Here is a 19,720-nt window from a genome sequence, read left to right on the forward strand (position 1 = left end):
GAAAGAGTGAAAGAGAGTGTGTGTGTGTGTGTGTGTGTGTGTGTGTGTTTGTGTGGATGTGTGGGTTTTATTGTGTGCTTTTTTCGATTTTCTATGCTGGTATGTTACTATTCTCTCTCTCTCTCTCTCTCTCTCTCTCTCTCTCTCTCTCTCTCTCTCTCTCTCTCTCTCTCTCTCTCTCTCTCTCTCTCTCTCTCTCTCTCTCCTCCTCCTTCTTCTTCTTTCCTTCTTCTGTCATCCTCAAGGAACCAGGTAAAATTAAACACACTTCCCTCACCTTCAACATCTCCTAATTGCTTTCCTCTCAGCGTGGATAAAGAAGACAGACAGACTGGCAACCTCTCATTTCGACCATCTTAATTTGCTTTAGTTTAACGAAAAATTCAAACTACCGTATAATTTCCACTCTCCTTTTTCTTTACAATTTTTAACATAATCTGTCTTAAGGAAAATCATTCTTTGGTTTCCCTTTTATATATTTACGTATAAGTGGGCACGTATGTATGAATCTGTGTTTGCCTATTGGTGTACCTCCTCAAAGCCTCTCGGAAGACCATTGTGCACTGCTGCGGAAAAGGGAGCGGGGTTGGAAAGGAACAGAAAGGAAGGGAAGGGAAAAGGGAAGGAAAGAGGAGCATTTTGTTTCTCCTGAAAAGACTGAAATCAAACTTTTACGGAGGAGGAAAAACTGACAATATTCCACGTGCATCGAGTTACCTATTGTAATCCTATCTGGTCCCAAACCTACCCTTGTCATCTATCCCAGGTTAATATACTTCATAAGAAAATTATTAGAATATTAACAAACAGTGATTTTAATGAACATACTCAACCATTATTTAAAAGTCTCAATATCCTAAACCTTGCTGATTTATCTCAACTCTCCATTGCATCATTCATGTACAAAACATTAAATTTAAGTAACTACAATACACAACCTTTACACAATTACCAAACTCGAAACCAGTATTCACTTTACATTCCCAGACCTAATTTAACACTGTTCAAACACTCTACCATGTATATAGGACCTAAGATTTGGAATTATTTACCAGGTGATATAAAACAATCAAAGAGTCTATCTTGCTTCAAAACAAAATTAAAGAGTCATTTGTTATACGCTTATTAGTTATACACATGTTATACGCTTGTTATATGTTATATGTCATACGCTAGCTCATCAGACATTACCCTCATGTACTAGTATCATCACAGTAGTCAATAATTCATGTGAAATGACAATAGTGAAAAGTATATCTAATAATATACTATATTTTCCTGTATCTTATTTATTCAACTTTTTCCTATTATTGATAAATTCTTCATGCATTTACATTGTATTATTAGTGTCAGTATCTTTATTCTTCTTCTTCTTCTTCTTCTTCTTCTTATTATTATTATTATTATTATTGTGTGGTTGTTAGCTAGTTGTGTGAACGAGTGAATGAGCGAGACTTGTGTGAGGCATGAATACGTGTATGAGTGAACGAGCTAGGCTTCAGTCATAAGTGTTAAGTTGAAGTGCGCGGCCTGGCGCCGGGAGATCACCTACCTCCAGCCTTCTGTTCACACCTTCTGTGAATAAACACCTGCACTGTTACCTGCGTTTCCTGTGCCCCTGCTGGTCAAGAGTCGAACATGGCGCAGTGAGTAGGATCAGGACAAGGCTGCAGTGGGTACGGCGCAGAATGGAGAAGCAGTTGGAGGCGCTGGCTGCCCTGCTAGCGCGACAGTCGGAGCAGAGTCAGGCTCGCGAGGAGCGTTTAACCCAGCTGCTGGAGAGAGTGGGGACACAAGCTCCCAGTCGCACCACGGCGAGCAATGAAGGCGAAACCACAGCCCGCAGCACGTCTACCCAGGGCGCGAGGTTCCCGACGTCCGCCACCATCATTCCTCACTTAACGGCGTCAGCATCTTTACGTGAGTTCGACACGTGGCGCCATAAGTTTGAAGGATACGTAACCCTCGCCAGGATAGACTGTCTCTCCCTGGCTGAGCAGAGGGCGGCACTCGCTGCTGTCCTAGACGACGAGTGGACCCGTACACTTCGCTACGGGATAAGCTTACCGAGAGACGCGGAGTTAAGAACCATCCTCGATGCAATGTGTGAGTACCTGCGAAGCCAGCGCAACATCATCATGGATAGAAGAGACTTCTACTCCCGCGTGCAAGAAACGCAAGAAGGTTTTGACGACTTTTTATGTGCTGTAAAGGAAATCGCCAATTTCTGTGACTTTTGCGACCAGTGCATAAACCATCAGCTGCGTGACAGAATTGTCGTTGGGACACGAGACGAAGTGGCTCTGAAACGCATGCTGGAAAACAAGAAACTCACCCTTGAAAACGCCATAGATATTTGCAGAGCATCAGAGAGCGCTAACCAGTGTAGTGCAGTACTAAGGGGCGGCTCTCACTCTTCGAGCCATGGTGTGAACGCTGTCTCGAACTACAGGAAGGGCAGTTTCGGGGGCTCAAGCCCCACGGGCTGTTATCGTTGTGGCAAAGATTGTCGCAGTGACAAAAGGGGATGCCAGGCAATAGATAAAGTGTGTCGTAACTGCGGGAAAAGAGGGCATTTTGCGAGTGTATGTCAGCAGACAGTGAGGGAAACGACGAGGAGCTTCGAGGAGTTCCTCAACTGTCTCTCCTCATCGCGGTGCAGGCCCGAGGCGGGGAGCCAGTGCCAGTGTATACCAGCTCTTATCAGGCGTATACACAAAGACGGTGACGGCACGACCTGCGCCCCAGGTGCTCATTACCGCCACACATCCCGCTGGAAGAGACAAGATTACGTGGACTCCTGACTCTGGGGCCGAAACGACCGTTATTGGCCTCGACACGGCAACACTCCTTGGAATCCCGCCCTCCAGCTTGGCGCCCGCTGATGGTGATGGACTTTATGCTGCCGGTAATCACCCCCTCACCTGTGTAGGAACTTTCTCGTCGCACTTGCAACTGGGCGACAGGGAAGCTGAGACTGTTGTGAGCGTGGTGAAGGAGGTGAAGGGGGCGCTGCTTAGCTGGTACGATTCCATCGCTCTCGGAATCCTCCCCGAAGATTTTCCGGCTCAAATCCGACCGCTACGCAGGGAAGAACAGCACACCGGCAACAGCTCCATCAAGTACCCGACCGCCTCGCAGCCACCTCTATCTACGCCCACAGAAGTGATCAGCTGGCCTCATTCCTACGACCCAACGCCACAGCAGCGTGCGGGGCACGCTGCTGCTGTGATCAAGGCCTTTCCCAGCGTCTTCGAAGCAAAGGAAGGTTTACGTGCAATGGCTGGTGGATCCATGGCCATCGAGTTGACAGACGACGCTCGACCCTTCGCCGTAACAGCATCTCGTACAATCCCTTACAATTGGCGTGAAGAAATTAAGAGCCAGTTGGAAGAGCTGCTTAACAAGGGAATCATCGAGAGTGTGGACTACCCTACGGCATGGTGCCACCCCATCGTGCCTGTCCCAAAAAAGACATCTGGTGTAAGGCTGTGTGTTGACCTGACACGACTCAACCGTTACGTGAAGAGGCCCGTGTATCCAGTGCGCTCACCTCATGACGCCATCGCCTCGATCGGGACCGGAGCAGTTTGGTTCACCACTCTTGATGCCAAGATGGGGTATTTTCAAGTCCCCATTAGAGAAGAAGACCAGGATTTAACCTGCTTCATAACACCTTGGGGTCGGTACAAGTTTCGGCGAGCGGTTATGGGTCTCGTCTCGTCTGGAGACGAGTATAACCGTCGAGGAGACCAAGCTCTCGGCGACATACCTAACACCATCAAGATCGTGGACGACATCCTGGCCTATGACTCCACCTACAGTGCGCACTTAGCCCATGTCATTCAGATTGTGCGGCGGTGTGACCAGCACGGCATCACTCTCAACCCACAGAAGTTTACATTCGCGGAAAGAGTGGTAGATTACTGTGGTTACTCTGTTTCTGGACAAGGCTACACGACAGACTCAAAGAAAGTTAAGGCAATCTCTGACTTCCCACGACCACAGCACATCACCGACTTACGATCATTCATGGGTCTTACAAACCAGCTTGGAAGCTTTTCTCCTGCTGTGGCTGCAGCTGCACAACCCCTCAGAGATCTCTTACGCCCGAAGAACAGTTGGTGCTGGTCTCCTAACCATGAAGAGGCGTTTGAGAAGGTGAAACAGTGTCTCGTCAGCCCACCTGTCTTGGCATACTTCGACCCATCATTACCAACGATGCTACAGACTGACGCCTCAAGGATGCACGGATTTGGATTCGTTCTCCTGCAGAAGCACAGTGACCAGTGGAAGATGGTGCAATGCGGGTCAAGATTTGTTACAGACACAGAGAGCCGCTATGCAGTAATAGAGTTGGAAATGGCTGCAATCGTCTGGGCAGTCAGGAAATGTGGCACCTACCTGAAAGGACTCCCTCACTTCGATCTAGTGCTCGACCACCGCCCGCTGATACCTCTCCTCAATAGCAAGTTGTTGGGAGAAATAGAGAACCTGCGGCTGCAGCGCATGAGGGAGAAGCTTGCTCAGTATTCTTTCACAGCAAGCTGGCAAAAGGGATCGACACACTGTGTGCCCGACGCCCTCTCACGTGCTCCAGTACAGGACCCAGTGGAGGAAGAGGATGCTGCTACTTCTGGTGACCTCGACCCTCTCCACTCAGCGGTCATCTCAGCGTTATCTGCCACCAATGAGGACGGCGTCCGCTTAGCACCACTCCAGGATCAGACTGTGGAAATGGTACGTGCCGCAGCAGCAAGAGACGGGGAGTACTGCTTGCTCAAGAACGTCATCATCGAGGGCTTCCCTGATCATTGCCACGACCTCGATCACCGCTTGCGTACGTACTGGCCGGTGCGCAGTCTGCTGGCCGTAGACGACGACCTGGTGGTTTACGGGCCGAGGCTTCTTATTCCTCACAGCCTCCGCCGAGAAACACTAGAGCGACTCCATGACAGTCATCAGGGGATGGAGCGCACCAAGCGACGGGCCCGACAAACGGTGTACTGGCCTGGTATGGACAGAGACGTTGAGAACGTCGTTTCTGGATGCTCACTATGCCGTCCACTCCTACCAAGCCAAGCCAACGAACCTCTCTGGCAGGACACGGACACACCCAGCAGGGTGTTTGAGTCAGTTTCTGCAGACTACTTCCACGCAGCAGGCCGTACATACCTCGTGTATGTAGATCGCTTGTCTGGGTGGCCTCACGTGTCTGCATGCTCACGTCCAGCATCGGCTGATCAGCTCGTTCGTGTCCTTCGGGGTGTGTTCGCCGACACGGGCGTGCCTGTTCTCCTGAGGACTGACGGTGGACCGCAGTTCACTTCTTCATCGGTACGGCGCTTCCTGGCTCGATGGGGGGTGGAGCATCGTGTATCTTCACCTCATTATCCACGCTCCAATGGTCACGCCGAGGCAGCGGTCAAGTCCGTGAAGAAGCTGATCCTCACGACCACACAGCAGGGACACCTGGACGAGGATGCGTTCGCTCGCGGGTTGCTGGAACTGCGCAACACTCCGAGGGCGGAAGGGCGATCACCAGCACAAGTCCTCTTCGGTCATCCTATGAGGTCCTGTGTCCCGGCTCATCATCGCTCATACGCTCAGCAGTGGCAGCGCGCTGCTGATGAGTGCGACGCCAAGGCAGAGCGACTGAGGAAGAAAGCGAAACTTCGCCACGACGCGTCCGCCCGTACTCTTCCTCTCCTGCACCTCGGTGGCCACGTCGACGTTCAAGATCACACGACAGGCCTCTGGGATCGCCTGGGTGTCATCGTGGCTGTTGGGCGAAGGAGAGACTACCTCATCAAGATGGGCAGCGGTCGCGTGATGTGGCGTAATAGAAGACACCTACGCCCACACAGACCTCTTGCTCCCCTTCCTGTCGAGCAGCACACCGCTCATGGCGGTGCAGCGCTTCAGCATCAGGGTCACGAGGAACACCACCATCCCGGCAGCCCGGAGCATCAGGGTAACGGGGTACACCGTGGCCGAGAGCAACCAGAGCGTCGAAGCAGCCGACAGCGTAGGGAGCCGAGACGACTGCAGGTGCGGTGGCACCGTAGCACCTACGATTAGTCGTACGTGTTCATTGTACGCTGTGTTTGTTTTGTGTATATGTACCGTGTTTTCTGTACTTCAATCATTGTAACTTTGTTTCATGTGTTACGGTAGCCATAACAAAGATAAGGAATCTTCCTTATGTCTCGGGGGAGGTGTGTGGTTGTTAGCTAGTTGTGTGAACGAGTGAATGAGCGAGACTTGTGTGAGGCATGAATACGTGTATGAGTGAACGAGCTAGGCTTCAGTCATAAGTGTTAAGTTGAAGTGCGCGGCCTGGCGCCGGGAGATCACCTACCTCCAGCCTTCTGTTCACACCTTCTGTGAATAAACACCTGCACTGTTACCTGCGTTTCCTGTGCCCCTGCTGGTCAAGAGTCGAACAATTATTATTATTATTATTATTATTATTATTATTATTGTTGTTATTATTATTATTATTATTATTATTATTATTATTATTATTATTATTATTATTATTGTTATTATTATTATTATTATTATTATTATTATTATTATTATTATTATTATTATTATTATTATTTATTTGTCAAAGTGCTATTTTATTCTCTGTTCTGTGCAATTTCTTCCAAAATCAGTATTATTAGGTATTAACAAAGGTAATTTGTGCTTCATATGAGGAGTTCCTTTAGACTTAGCAACTTATTTATATTTTCATATACCCATATTATTATTATTATAGGTACAAATTTAGATTTCCTGTTATTGCACAAGGTACAAACTCAAGGATAATTCTTCATTATATGGACAAGTGTTTTATTACTCTAATATATAGGATTAAATGTTCTTCTTCTTTCTTCTTCTTTTTTTTTATTTTTTTATTTTAAGTTACTTTTATAATTAGTCCTAATATATAAATAAATTATTTTTTTATTTATTTATTTATTTTATTATTATTATTATTTTTTTTTTTTGTCTGCCCATAAAGCAGTTGCTTACTAAGGGTTGTTTGTTTGTTATAAAATTATACTAAGTCTTAACTCAACTGTAACATGACAAACATAATAAAGTGTTTAAAGTGTTTAAAGTGTTTAAAGTGTTTGAGAGAGAGAGAGAGAGAGAGAGAGAGAGAGAGAGAGAGAGAGAGAGAGAGAGAGAGAGAGAGAGAGAGAGAAAATGACCAAAAAGGCAAAGTTTAGGCATTTCACAATCCCCATCATTTTTGTTAGTCCTCAGAAGTCACCACTCATCACACCGTCACCACTCTCTCTCTCTCTCTCTCACACACACACACACAGTCACGCACCAAAGACATCACTTCGCCCACAATAATTCCCGTATCAGCTCCTTCACCAGTCGCATAGGCAACCACCACCACTACCACCAACACCATCACAACCAACACCACCACCACCAGACCACCTGAGCTATTCTCGCCACCAGAACACCACCATCACCACCACCACATCCCCCGTGCGTCCACCAGTCAGCAGTCACCAGGGAGAGGGAGTACCAAGCATCATCACCAACCACATTTGCGTAGTGAATACCAGACGATGTAAGGCGGTCCGCTCCCCGTCTTCATGCTGTGTGCCCCACTGCTACACCCACTGCTACACCCTCTCACTCCTACACTCTCCTCTCTCTCCCTCTCTCTCACTTTCACTCTCCTCCTCCGCTACGTGTCTTCCATTCAACGGTCCCTGATCTGTGTGTGCAATTTGCTAATGTTGCGGCTTTCATTCTCTTTTTTTATTCGTTATTCCTGCGTTATCCTGACTCACTTATATTTCCGACACCGTTTCTTTTTTTTTTTCATTTCTTTTTTTGTTTTGCTTTTTTCGTGTACGTTTCGTTTGTATGTTTCGTTCATTATTGATGTTTTTTTCTTTCTGCGTTGAGGTTACTTCTTTGTGTTGAATCTCTCACCAAGTCTTGAACGTAAAGCTAATGGAAGGACTCTCTCTCTCTCTCTCTCTCTCTCTCTCTCTCTCTCTCTCTCTCTCTCTCTCTCTCTCTCTCTCTCTCTCTCTCTCTCTCAGTGTCCCCAGCTGCGTTGTTTGTGTGCTTTTCCATCCTGGTGAAGCAACGGTCTCGCCTCGGTTCGTCTCGTTGCACCTCGAATTCTTCCAAAAATACAAGAGTTATTTTTTTTTACTTATATACTTATTTATTTATTTATTTATTTATTTATTTATTCATTCATTTTTTATTTATTTTTTCTTATTTTATCTATTTTGACATTCATTTTACCTATTTTTACTTTTGTTTATTTGTTTTTTTCACACTTCATTTTATTTATTTATTTTCTTTATTTTATTTCTTTGTTAATTTTTATCATGTGGTGGAGGAGATGGTGGTGGTTGTGGTAATGGTGGTGATTAACTGGTGGTAGATCATTGTGGAAGCCTGGCATTTTCAGTAGATCTTTATTTCACCTTTCTTTCTCTATCTGTCTTTTTGTCGCCCTTCACCACAAAGAAACCATCTCACATAAACACGAAAAAAGGCATTTCTGGAGATTATCGAGACTTTCAGGGATGTAGTCATCATCTAAAAGCAGTTGAATATATATTCTTCATCAATAGTAGCGAAAAACATCCACGAGAACCCGGCTTGTCATCTCTGTGGCTTCTGCAAGTAATCCTGATGGGAGAACAAAGACTTTAACAAGACCACGCTGAACCCTGGAAGCAACACCACACGGTGCCAACATTGTCAAACACTACAGCGTAATACTGCAGAGAGAGAGAGAGAGAGAGAGACCCCCTCCCCTCAATATACACATAGAGGCCAAGACTCCAACATAAAGACAAAAAAAAAAAAAAAAAACTGCTCCGGTGTGTGTGTTTATGTAATTAGCAGGAGTTCTTGTGTTACCTCTCGACCTCCTCGTCTTGGATTCCGGAGCGTCTCGAGAGGAGCAATCCATACAGGGAATTCCTAATTTGGGGGATGCCAGAGTGCGCCGTGCAAGGAGTGTGTTAGTCTGTGTAGAGGCAGGAGATAAAACCAGGGAATTATCTTCACTTGAGTAAGAGTAAATGTAGGACAAATGATGGGAAGGTTGAGGGTAAGACAAGGAAGGAGAGAAGGATATGCTGTCAGTTGTAGATATATAGGAGTAGGAGGAAGATAGGGAGGTTGAGGGTAAGCGAAGGGGGTGGAGGAAAGGAAATAGAGTGGGAAGGAAAGAAAGTTAGAGGTGAAGAGATGAAGGTAGAAGGAAGGTAGGAAGTGAGAAAGAAACTAATAAGAAAGGAAACAGTAAAAGATAAACAAACAAAGGAAGGAAGGAAGGAGAGAAAAGAATACAGAGTCAGTGCAGGAAGAAGAAGGGAGAAGAGAAGTTGGAAATGGAGAGAAAGGAAGTAGGAAATGAGAAGGATATAAAGGAAATTAAAAGAGAGAAACAGTAAAGGACAAGCAAAGGAAGGAAAGAGTAAAAAGGAAAGTGTCAGTGCGAGAAGAAGGAAAGGTGGAGGTGAAAGTAGAAGAAAAGAAAAAAAAATTATAAACTAAAAAAATGTTAAAAAGAACGAAAAAGAAAAGATTTGTGTGTTTTCTTTATTGTTTATGGTTCTGGTCTCTCTCTCTCTCTCTCTCTCTCTCTCTCTCTCTCTCTCTCTCTCTCTCTCTCTCTCTCTCTCTCTCTCTCTCTCTCTCTCTCTCTCTCTCTCATTTATCTGCCTTCTTTTCACTTTGTTATGCTTTCATTATCGTTTATCTTCCCTCCTTCCGCTTTCTTCTCCTCTTCCTTTTCCTCCTCCTCCTTTTTTCCTCTATTCTCATCTCCATCTTCGTTACTTTTTAACCCTTCCTGCTCCTTCCATCTTTTCCGGCATTTTTTTTTTCCCCATTTCCTCCTCGTCCATCTTTCCTTTCCCCTCCTCTCATCCTTCTCTTCTTTGTTACTCCCCAAACTCCCTTCCCTCTTCCTTTCTTCCTCTCTCCCTCCTCTCCTTCTTTCTTATTTTCTTTTTCCTCATTTCCTTCATCCTCTTCCATCCTCTGCCTTCACTTCCTTTGCCTCTAACTTTTTTTCTTTCTTGCCTTAGTTTTTTTTTTTTCTCTCCCTTTTCTCCCTGCGTCTTTTTCTTTATTTATAATCTTCCTCCTCCTCCTCCTCCCCTTTTCATAACTCCCTTACGTCTCCTCCTCCTCCTCCTCCTCCTCCTCCCCTTTTCATAACTCCCTTACGTCTCCTCCTTCTCACTCTCCTCCTCCTTCTCATCCTCCTTCTCTTCCTCCTCCTCCTCCTCGTTCTTCTCCTCTTCCTCTTCGATTCATCATTCCCATTCGCTTCCTTCGCTTATCCTTTTCCTCTTCCCTCCTTCTCCTTCCCTCCTTCCTTATCTCATGTCCCCCTCCCCCCTCCCTCCCTCTCTCCCTCCTTGCCGTCACTCACCTGTGTGTGCCGCGAAGGACGGGGGTAGGATGGGGGAGACAGGCAGTCTTCAAGCCTGCATTACTCCTGGCTGGAACACTAAGCAGGCTCCGTGACGCAAGGCTTAGTAGTGAGTTCCGGTGATTTCAAAGTTCATGTAAATTTTTACAAGGGTATTAATGTAGGTGCTTCATAATCCTTAGACTGGCCACTCTAAACACCAACAGCTTAGGTTTAGCTTAGGTTTAGGTTAGGGAGGCACAGCTCTCTCCACCCGTAAACATCAATGATATCCAGGAATCTTTTTTTTTTTTTTTATGTAGGAGTGACACTGGCCAAGGGCAACAAAAATCAAATAAAATAAAAAAGTCCACTGAGATGTCAGTCCAAGAAAAGGGTCCAAAGCGGTAGTCAAAAACTGAAGGATAAGTGTCTTGAAACCTCCCCCTTGAAGGAATTCAAGTTAAAGGAAGGTGGAAATACAGAAGCAGGCAGATGGTTCCAGAGTTTACCAGAGAAAGGGATGAATGATTAAGAATACTGGTTAACTCTTGCATTACAGAGGTGGAAAGAGGAGTGGTAAGAAAAAGAAGAAAGTCTTGTGCAGCGAGGCCGCGGGAGGAGGGGAGGCATGCAGTTAGCAAGATCAGAAGAGTAGTTAGCATGAAAATAGCGGTAGAAGACAGCTAGAGATGCAACATTGCGGCGATAAGAGAGAGCCTGAAGACAGTCAATTAGAGGAGAGGAGTTGATGAGACGAAAAGCTTTTGATTCCACCCTGTCTAGAAGAGCAGTATGAGTGGAACCCCCCCAGACATGTGAAGCATACTCCATACATGGACGGATAAGGCCCTTGTACAGAGTTAGCAGCTGGAGGGTGAGAAAACTGGCGGAGACGTCTCAGAACACCTAACTTCATGGAAGCTGTTTTAGCTAGAGATGAGATGTGAAGTTTCCAGTTCATATTATAAGTAAAAGACAGACCGAGGATGTTCAGTGTAGAAGAGGGGGACAGTTGAGTGTCATTGAAGAAGAGGGGATAGTTGTCTGGAAAGTTGTGTCGAGTTGATAGATGGAGGAATTGAGTTTTTGAGGCATTGAACAATACCAAGTTTGCTCTGCCTCAATCAGAAATTTTAGAAAGACCAGATGTCAAGCGTTCTGTGGCTTCCCTGCACGATATGTTTACCTCCTGAAGGGTTGGACGTCTATGAAAAGACGTGGAAAAGTGCAGGGTGGTATCATCAGCGTAGGAGTGGATAGGAAAAGAAATTTGGTATAAAAGGTCATTGATGAATAATAAGAGTGTGTGACAGGACAGAATTCTGAGGAACACCATTGTTAGTAGATTTAGGAGAAGAACAGTGACTGTCTACCACAGCAGCAATAGAACGGTCAGAAAGGAAACTTGAAATGAAGTTACAGAGAGAAGGATAGAAGCCATAGGAGGGTAGTTTGGAAATCAAAGCTTTATACCAGACTCTATCAAAAGCTTTTGATATGTCCAAGGCAACAGCAAAAGTTTCACCAAAGTCTCTAAAAGAGGATGACGAAGACTCAGTAAGGAAAGCCAGAAGATCACCAGTAGAGCGGCCTTGACGGAACCCATACTGGCGATCAGATAGAAAGTTGTAAAGTGATAGATGTTTAAGAATCTTCCTGTTGAAGAGAGATTCAAAAACTTTAGATAGGCAGGAAATTAAAGCAATAGGACGGTAGTTTGAAGGATTAGAACGGTCACCCTTTTTAGGAACAGGTTGAATATAGGCAAACTTCCAGCAAGAAGGAAAGGTAGATGTTGACAGACAGAACTGAAAGAGTTTGACTAGGCAAGGTGCAAGCACGGAGGCACAGTTTCGGAGAACAGTAGAAGCGACACCATCAGGTCCATAAGCCTTCCGAGGGTTTAGGCCAGCGAGGGCATGGAAAACATCACTGCGAAGAATTTTAATAGGTAGCATGAAGTAGTCAGAGGGTGGAGGAGAGGGAGAAACAAGACCTGAATCGTCCAAGGTAAAGTTTTTAGCAAAGGTTTGAGCGAAGAGTTCAGCTTTAGAAATAGATGTGATAGCAGTGGTGCCATCTGGTTGAAGTAGAGGAGGGAAAGAAAAAAAAGCAAAGTTATTAGAGATATTTTTGGCTAGATGCCAGAAGTCACGAGGGGAGTTAGATCTTGAAAGGTTTTGACACTTTCTGTTAATGAAGGAGTTTTTAGCTAGTTGGAGAACAGACTTGGCATGGTTCCGGGCAGAAATATAAAGTGCATGAGATTTTGGTGATGGAAGGCTTAAGTACCTTTTGTGGGCCACCTCTCTATCATGTATAGCACGAGAACAAGCTGTGTTAAACCAAGGTTTAAAAGGTTTAGGACGAGAAAAAGAGTGAGGAATGTACGCCTCCATGCCAGACACTATCACCTCTGTTATGCGCTCAGCACACAAAGACGGGTCTCTGACACGGAAGCATTAGTCATTCCAAGGAAAATCAGCGAAATACCTCCTCAGGTCCCCCCAACTAGCAGAGGCAAAACGCCAGAGGCACCTTCGCTTAGGGGGATCCTGAGGAGGGATTGGAGCGATAGGACAAAATACAGATACGAGATTGTGATGGGAGGAGCCGAACGGAGAAGAAAGGGTGACAGCATAAGCAGAAGGATTAGAGGTCAGGAAAAGGTCAAGAATGTTGAGCGTATCTCCATGTCCTGTGTCTTCCCGCGGCGATGGGAAGTGGGTCAGAGCACAACAGGCGGGGGAGAGTGAAGGGAAGGGAATGAGAAGGAGGATGCTAAGAGGAAGAGAATTAGAAATAGAAAATGAGAGGAATGATAACCAGAGAGAGCAAGCGAGGGGAGAGTGAAAGAGAAAGGAATGAGAAGGAAGATATTAAGAAGAAAGAAGAGTGGGGAAAGAGAAAATGATAAGGTAAAGATTAAGAGAGAGAGAGAGAGAGAGAGAGAGAGAACCAACGCACTGCTCTCAGACATCATGGCCTGGGGCGACCGGTGGCAAGTCAAATTTGCCCCCGAAAAGACTCAGGCCATGGTGGTATCCCGCTCTCACGAGGACGCGCGTGAGGTGCGTGGAAGGCTGAAGATGGGAGACAACAGCATCCCTCTGCAGGACAGCGTAAACATCCTTGGCGTGGAGGTGGACTCGCGGCTGCTCTTCGACCGTCACCTCGAGGACGTGGCCCGAAAAGCGTCTCAGAAGGTGACACTCTTGAGGCGTCTGAGGCACCTCCTTGACTCCGATGGCCTCCTGACCCTGTACAAGGCTCAGGTCAGTCCCATCATGGAGTACGCGCCGCTCACGTGGATGTCCAGTGCCCGATGTCATCTCAACTTGCTGGACAAAGTGCAAAGGAGGGCAGAGCGCCTCATCAGTGGCGCCAGACAGACGCAGCCTCGCCAGCAACCGCTGGCAGCAGATACAGAAGGATGGATACAGCAGCAGCAGATACAGAAGGATGGGCCGGTGCTGAGGGACACTCTGGATCATCGCCGGAAAGTTGCAGCGCTGACAGTGCTTCATAAGGCGCAGCTCCAGAATGTTCCTCACCTAGCAGACCTGAGGGCTACCTGGAGGAGATCTGAGCGCAATACGAGAACGGTATTGAGCAACGATCTCCTCTTAGAGGTGCCAGGGTCTCGCTCCACCACCCACCAACGGGCCTTCTCCTCCGCCACTGTAGTGTGGTGGAACACCCTCACGGCTGTGGTGGACGTACGACATCTGTCCACACAGCAGATGAAAGTGTCCACACACAAGTGGTTACGCCTTCAGACTCTCAACCCTCCATAAGAAAGACACAAAAATATGGTCGTGTCTGACCTCCAGTGAACTTAACATATAGATATATATGACCTCTATTGTAAATACTGTGTATATATATATATATATATATATATATATATATATATATATATATATATATATATATATATATATATATATATATATATATATACGAGTATATACTCGTATATATATATATATATATATATATATATATATATATATATATATATATATATATATATATATATATATATATATATATATATATATATATATATATATATATATATATATATATATATATATATATATATATATATATATATATATATATATATATATAACCATATCATTTTCTAGTTTATTAATCTATTTATTTGCTTATTATTTATACATTGATTTAATCACTGGTTACATACATGTGCCTATACATCTTAGCAAAATATTAATATCTATTATACCACACACAGTAATGCCTTAAAATAGTTATACACCACAAAGATAACTTTAGCAAAGGCCACAATGAACATGTGTGTTTAATTGTTTAAATAAAAAAAAAAAGGAGAGAGAGAGAGAGAGAGAGAGAGAGAGAGAGAGAGAGAGAGAGAGAGAGAGAGAGAGAGAGAGAGAGGTGCTGGGAAATATGTGATCTTTTTCTAAGCATATGAGTTCGTTTTGAAGCCCCAGAGGATGTGATATTTTACACCACCACTCATTTTTGCCTCCTCCTCGCCTCTTTTCCTGTATCTCTTGTCCTCTTTTCCTTCCTTTCTGTTTTTCTTCCTTCTTTCCTTTCCCTTCGCCTTTCTTTCTTCCTCCTTTCCTTTTCACCTTCCTTCTTTCTTTATCTCTCTCCTTCTCTCTCTTTCGGTTTTCTTCTTTTTCAACTTTTTTTCAGCTTCCTTTTCTTCTTTCCTCCCTCCCTTCCTTCTTTCTTTTTTTCTTCCTGCACTTCATTCTTGTCCTTTTGTCTTCCCTCCTTCTTTCCTTCCTTTCCTTTATTCTCTCTCATTTTCTTTCCTTCCTTCCTTCTTTCGTTCCCTTCATTTCTTCCTTTCCCTCCTTCCTTTCTTTCCTTCTGTTCTTCACTCCTACCTTTATCTCATTCTCTCTTCCTTGCATCTCTCTCTCTCTCTCTCTCTCTCTCTCTCTCTCTCTCTCTCTCTCTCTCTCTCTCTCTCTCTCTCTCTCTCTCTCTCTCTTCTCGTATCTTGCTTTCAGTTTTCACTCAAATTCCTTCGAGATAAAATAGACTTTTCGTGTTTCCCTCATTCTGTGTGTGTGTGTGTGTGTGTGTGTGTGTGTGTGTGTGTGTAGGCTGTGGTCCTTTTCACGCTTAATGGTATCAGGAAAGAGAGCACACACACACACACACACACACACACACACACACACACACACACACACACACACACACACTGAAAAGGGAAATGATTGTACATGCTCTCTCTCTCTCTCTCTCTCTCTCTCTCTCTCTCTCTCTCTCTCTCTCTCTCTCTCTCTCTCTCTCTCTCTGTCCATTTCTTACCACTAACATAATTCGGGTGGAAAATTGCGAGAGAGAGAGAGAGAGAGAGAGAGAGAGAGAGAGTATGTACAATCATTTCCCTTTTCAGTGTGTGTGTCTGTGTGTGTGTGTGTGTGTGTGTGTGTGTGTGTGTGTGTGTGTGTGTGTGTGTGTGTGTGTGCTCTCTTTCCTGATACCATTAAGCGTGAAAAGGACCACAGCCTACGCGCACACACACACACACACACACACACACACACACACACACACACACACACACACACACACACACACACACACACAGAATAAGGGAAACACGAAAAGTCTATTTTATCTCGAAGGAATTTGAGTGAAAACTGAAAGCAAGATACGAGAAGAGAGAGAGAGAGAGAGAGAGAGAGAGAGAGGAGAGAGAGAGAGAGAGAGAGAGAGAGAGAGAGAAATTAACAGAACTGAGAAACAGACGAAATTTTACCAGATAAAGAGCTGAAAAAAATAAAGGAAAAAAATGAAATCATAGGAAAAAAAAGAGAAAAAGTAAAGAAAGAGATTAGGAAATAGAGAGGAAATAAAGATTAAAACGGGGCAAAAATAAATGATAGGCAGTGAAAATAAGAGAAGAAGGGTTAAAAGGAGGGAAACGAGGAAAGAAAGCAGTTGAAAAGGGAAAGAAAGAGAAAGTAATGGGAGAGAAGGAAGCAGAGAGGAGAAGGGAATGAAGGAAAGAGAAGAGAAAGGAGGAAAAAGAGGGAGAAAAAATTAAAGGAGGGATAATCTGACTCTTCTATTTCTCCATCTTTATTCGTTTACCTCCTTTCTTGCTTTATTATCTACTATTCTTCTTTCTCCTCATCTTCCTCTTCCTCCTCCTCCTGATGCTATTACTAATACAGCTCCTTTCTTCCTCCTCCTCCTCCTCCTCCTCCTCCTCCTGCTCCTCCTCCTCGCCTTCCCGCCGTTTTTAATTAAATAATTGGCTTCTGTTCCTCCCACAGGCTAGTCACTTTAATTAGGAGAGAGAGAGAGAGAGAGAGAGAGAGAGAGAGAGAGAGAGAGAGAGAGAGAGAGAGAGAGAGAGAGAGAGAGAGAGAGAGAGAGAGAGAGAGAGAGAGAGAGAGAGAGAGAGAGAGATGAGAGAGAGAGAGAGAGAGAGAGAGAGAGAGAGAGAGAGAGAGAGAGAGAGAGAGAGAGAGCAATTGATAAGCATTTTTAATCAATCCATAAATCTCTTTCCTAATTTGTGGAGAGACTGAAAACTTTGGATCTTACTCAAACTAACTAAATTTTGCACAGGCCTTCGTAAAGTGTCATTTTATGAGGCACACTTTGCATAAACACTTCATACACTTCACTATTCTCCGCAGTGGTTATAATCTCCCTGTGAACAAAATGAACATAGTGATTTTATTTTTTCACACCTACACACACACACACACACACACACACACACACACACACACACACACACACACACACACACATCATTTTCCCAAGCGTCTTATCTCGAATGCTTTGACAGACAGTACTGTACTGAAGGGTAGTGGAGTGTTTTTTTTTATTTTATCTTTATTTCTTTCATTATCATTATTTATCTTTATTTTCTTTCATTTTCTTTATTTTTTTTCATTACTTCACTCAGAGATATCAATAATTCTTTATAAGGAAATAAAAGCAATTTACTTTATTAGTTTATTTATTTTATTCATTTATTTACTTTTTTTTCTCCAATATTATGTATTCTCTTAGCCCGTTTATTGTACACACCCGAACAACATTTCTCACAACATATTTTCTTTGACTTGAATTATTCGTGAAAACTTCCTACACAACCTCTCTTGCGTTATATTCATTTGTAAGTCCTTTCATTAATGTACATCCAACGTCACATATTCTACGTTTCCTTTTTATGCACCTAGAGTAAGAAATTGTGTCACATTTTTATATTAACACATTCCTTTAATTCACCTGTAAGTGTGCACTCACGCTGCCATGTTAAATTCTCCTTCAGTTCGTCTTGTTTTGTGAGGACTCCTGCCACATCTTATTCATCATTGCGTATTCTTTATGTCCATCTATCAGTGCACACCCTCGCCACATTCATACTACATTTTCTTTTATCTCGCTTTATTGGTGAGAATTCTTGTCCCACTTCACGTAACATAATACATTCTTTACAGTTCATCTGTTATCGTGCACCCTCACCACATCTTCACCATATCAATGTTACTATAGTTCATCTGTTATCGTGCACCCTCACCACATCCTCACCACATCAATGTTACATTTTCTTTTAGTTCCTCTTATTGGTGATACTCTTTCCATAATTCATTTAACATTAGGCAGGGTTTTTTTTGGGGAGTCCATTCATTTGCGTGCAACCCTCACTGCATCTATATTGCATTCTCTTTTATTTCACTTTATTAGAAAGAACTCTCGGTACATTACTGCCAACTTAGCATTTTTTTTTTTTTTTTTTTTTTTTTGTATCTTCGTTAGTAGCCAAACTCACCTCCACACAGTATCCTTCACAATACATTTTCTTTCATTTCAGTTACTAGCGCGGTGGCGGGCTCCTCCCCTCACACCGCAGCGGGATGCCTGGAACACAAGCCCCGCACAGCTCTCCACGCACCGGCTCGTTAGCACCACACTAAACCAACCTTGAACCTGACCCTGAAAACTGGCCTTCCACTCTTCCCTCTCGCAACATTTTATTTCTTCCTATCATTTGTTCATCCCTTTCATTCTCCCACTCTGCTCTTCTTCGCTCTTCCGTGTTCTTTTAAATCTTGACATTTGAGTTCCTCTTGTCTGCTCGAGTGAAGCGAATGGGGCTTTGCTTCGTTCAGAGTTCAAGCACTATAGGGTTGTACCACTGCCAACAAAATCTTTTTCGCCGTGCTTTTATCAAGAGATCTCAAATTTTCCGTGGTATTATTAATTTCAACTTAGGCTCCAGCACACTTGAACGCTGTATGGTTTGAATGCTAGACAAATGTTGCTATCTATCTAGTTGCTTGCGTCTATAGTTTTCAATCAGCAGGAAGCAGAAAGCGAAGGTGGATGAGTGAAAAGTGAGAAAAGATATCTTTCCTTTGATCACAACGACTTGATATGTTTTCTTCCCCAAATCGTCTTCAGTTACACAAGACCTCTAACCGAACCCTACAAACACTGACCAAACATACAGCCAATTAAACAAAAAAAAAAAAAAAACGGAAAAGCAGCGTTTCAGCACGTCCTGAGAGCAAGACAGATCCTGGAGGGCTGGACTCGACTGGACTCAGCTCTCTGGACGTCTCTTACTCCTCAACAAAGCGAGGCGAGGCGAGGCGACCGGCGGGGCTCATATACCCGAACCCGCCATTCAGTGGAAAGCCTCCTGATCCGCTCTGATCACCGCACGCACTTGCACCGGCCAAGGCAAAACAATAAAAGGAAGCAAAAGAAGTCGATGCTGCTGCTAAACTCAGGATAAAACTGACCGCACAGGTATATCTTCTTCTTTACTTCCCACGACCTGCACACATTTCTAAAAGGCAAGGCAAGGGAAGCTGAACTGAAGCGAAAGGATGAAAATAAGTAAAGGGAGAAGAGTGTATGTTATTATTTTTTTTTTCCGAGATGCACTTTTCGTTATTATTTTCTTCCTTAGGCATGTGCGTTCAATTTTAGATACATTTATAAGAGGTAGAGGTGGAGTAAAACAAACATGAAAATAAGTAAAAGAGAAAGATGTTATTTTCATTCTAATATACTTTTGTTATATATATATATATATATATATATATATATATATATATATATATATATATATATATATATATATATATATATATATATATATATATATATATATATATATATATATATATATATATATATATATATATATAGACACAATATGCACTTGTTGTTTTAGATACATTTGGAAACAGAATAGGAGTGAAGCGAAACACTTAAATGAGACGAGAGAACGATACATGTCTGTTTATATTTTCTAAC

At 43.8% G+C, this 19,720-nt stretch overlaps 1 long non-coding RNA gene across 1 annotated transcript in view; it reads left to right on the forward strand.

The window, feature by feature from the left end:
* LOC135097916 (uncharacterized) overlaps positions 1–19,473 on the forward strand; it is a 20,011-nt gene extending 538 nt beyond the window's left edge. Inside the window, exon 2 of the long non-coding RNA XR_010266349.1 lies at positions 18,267–19,473. This is a non-coding gene — a long non-coding RNA (uncharacterized LOC135097916). The remainder of the gene's footprint in view (positions 1–18,266) is intronic.
* The last annotated feature ends 247 nt before the right edge of the window (positions 19,474–19,720 follow it).

This window comes from Scylla paramamosain, unplaced genomic scaffold (genome assembly GCF_035594125.1).
Source record: "Scylla paramamosain isolate STU-SP2022 unplaced genomic scaffold, ASM3559412v1 Contig36, whole genome shotgun sequence".
Taxonomy (NCBI): domain Eukaryota; kingdom Metazoa; phylum Arthropoda; class Malacostraca; order Decapoda; family Portunidae; genus Scylla; species Scylla paramamosain.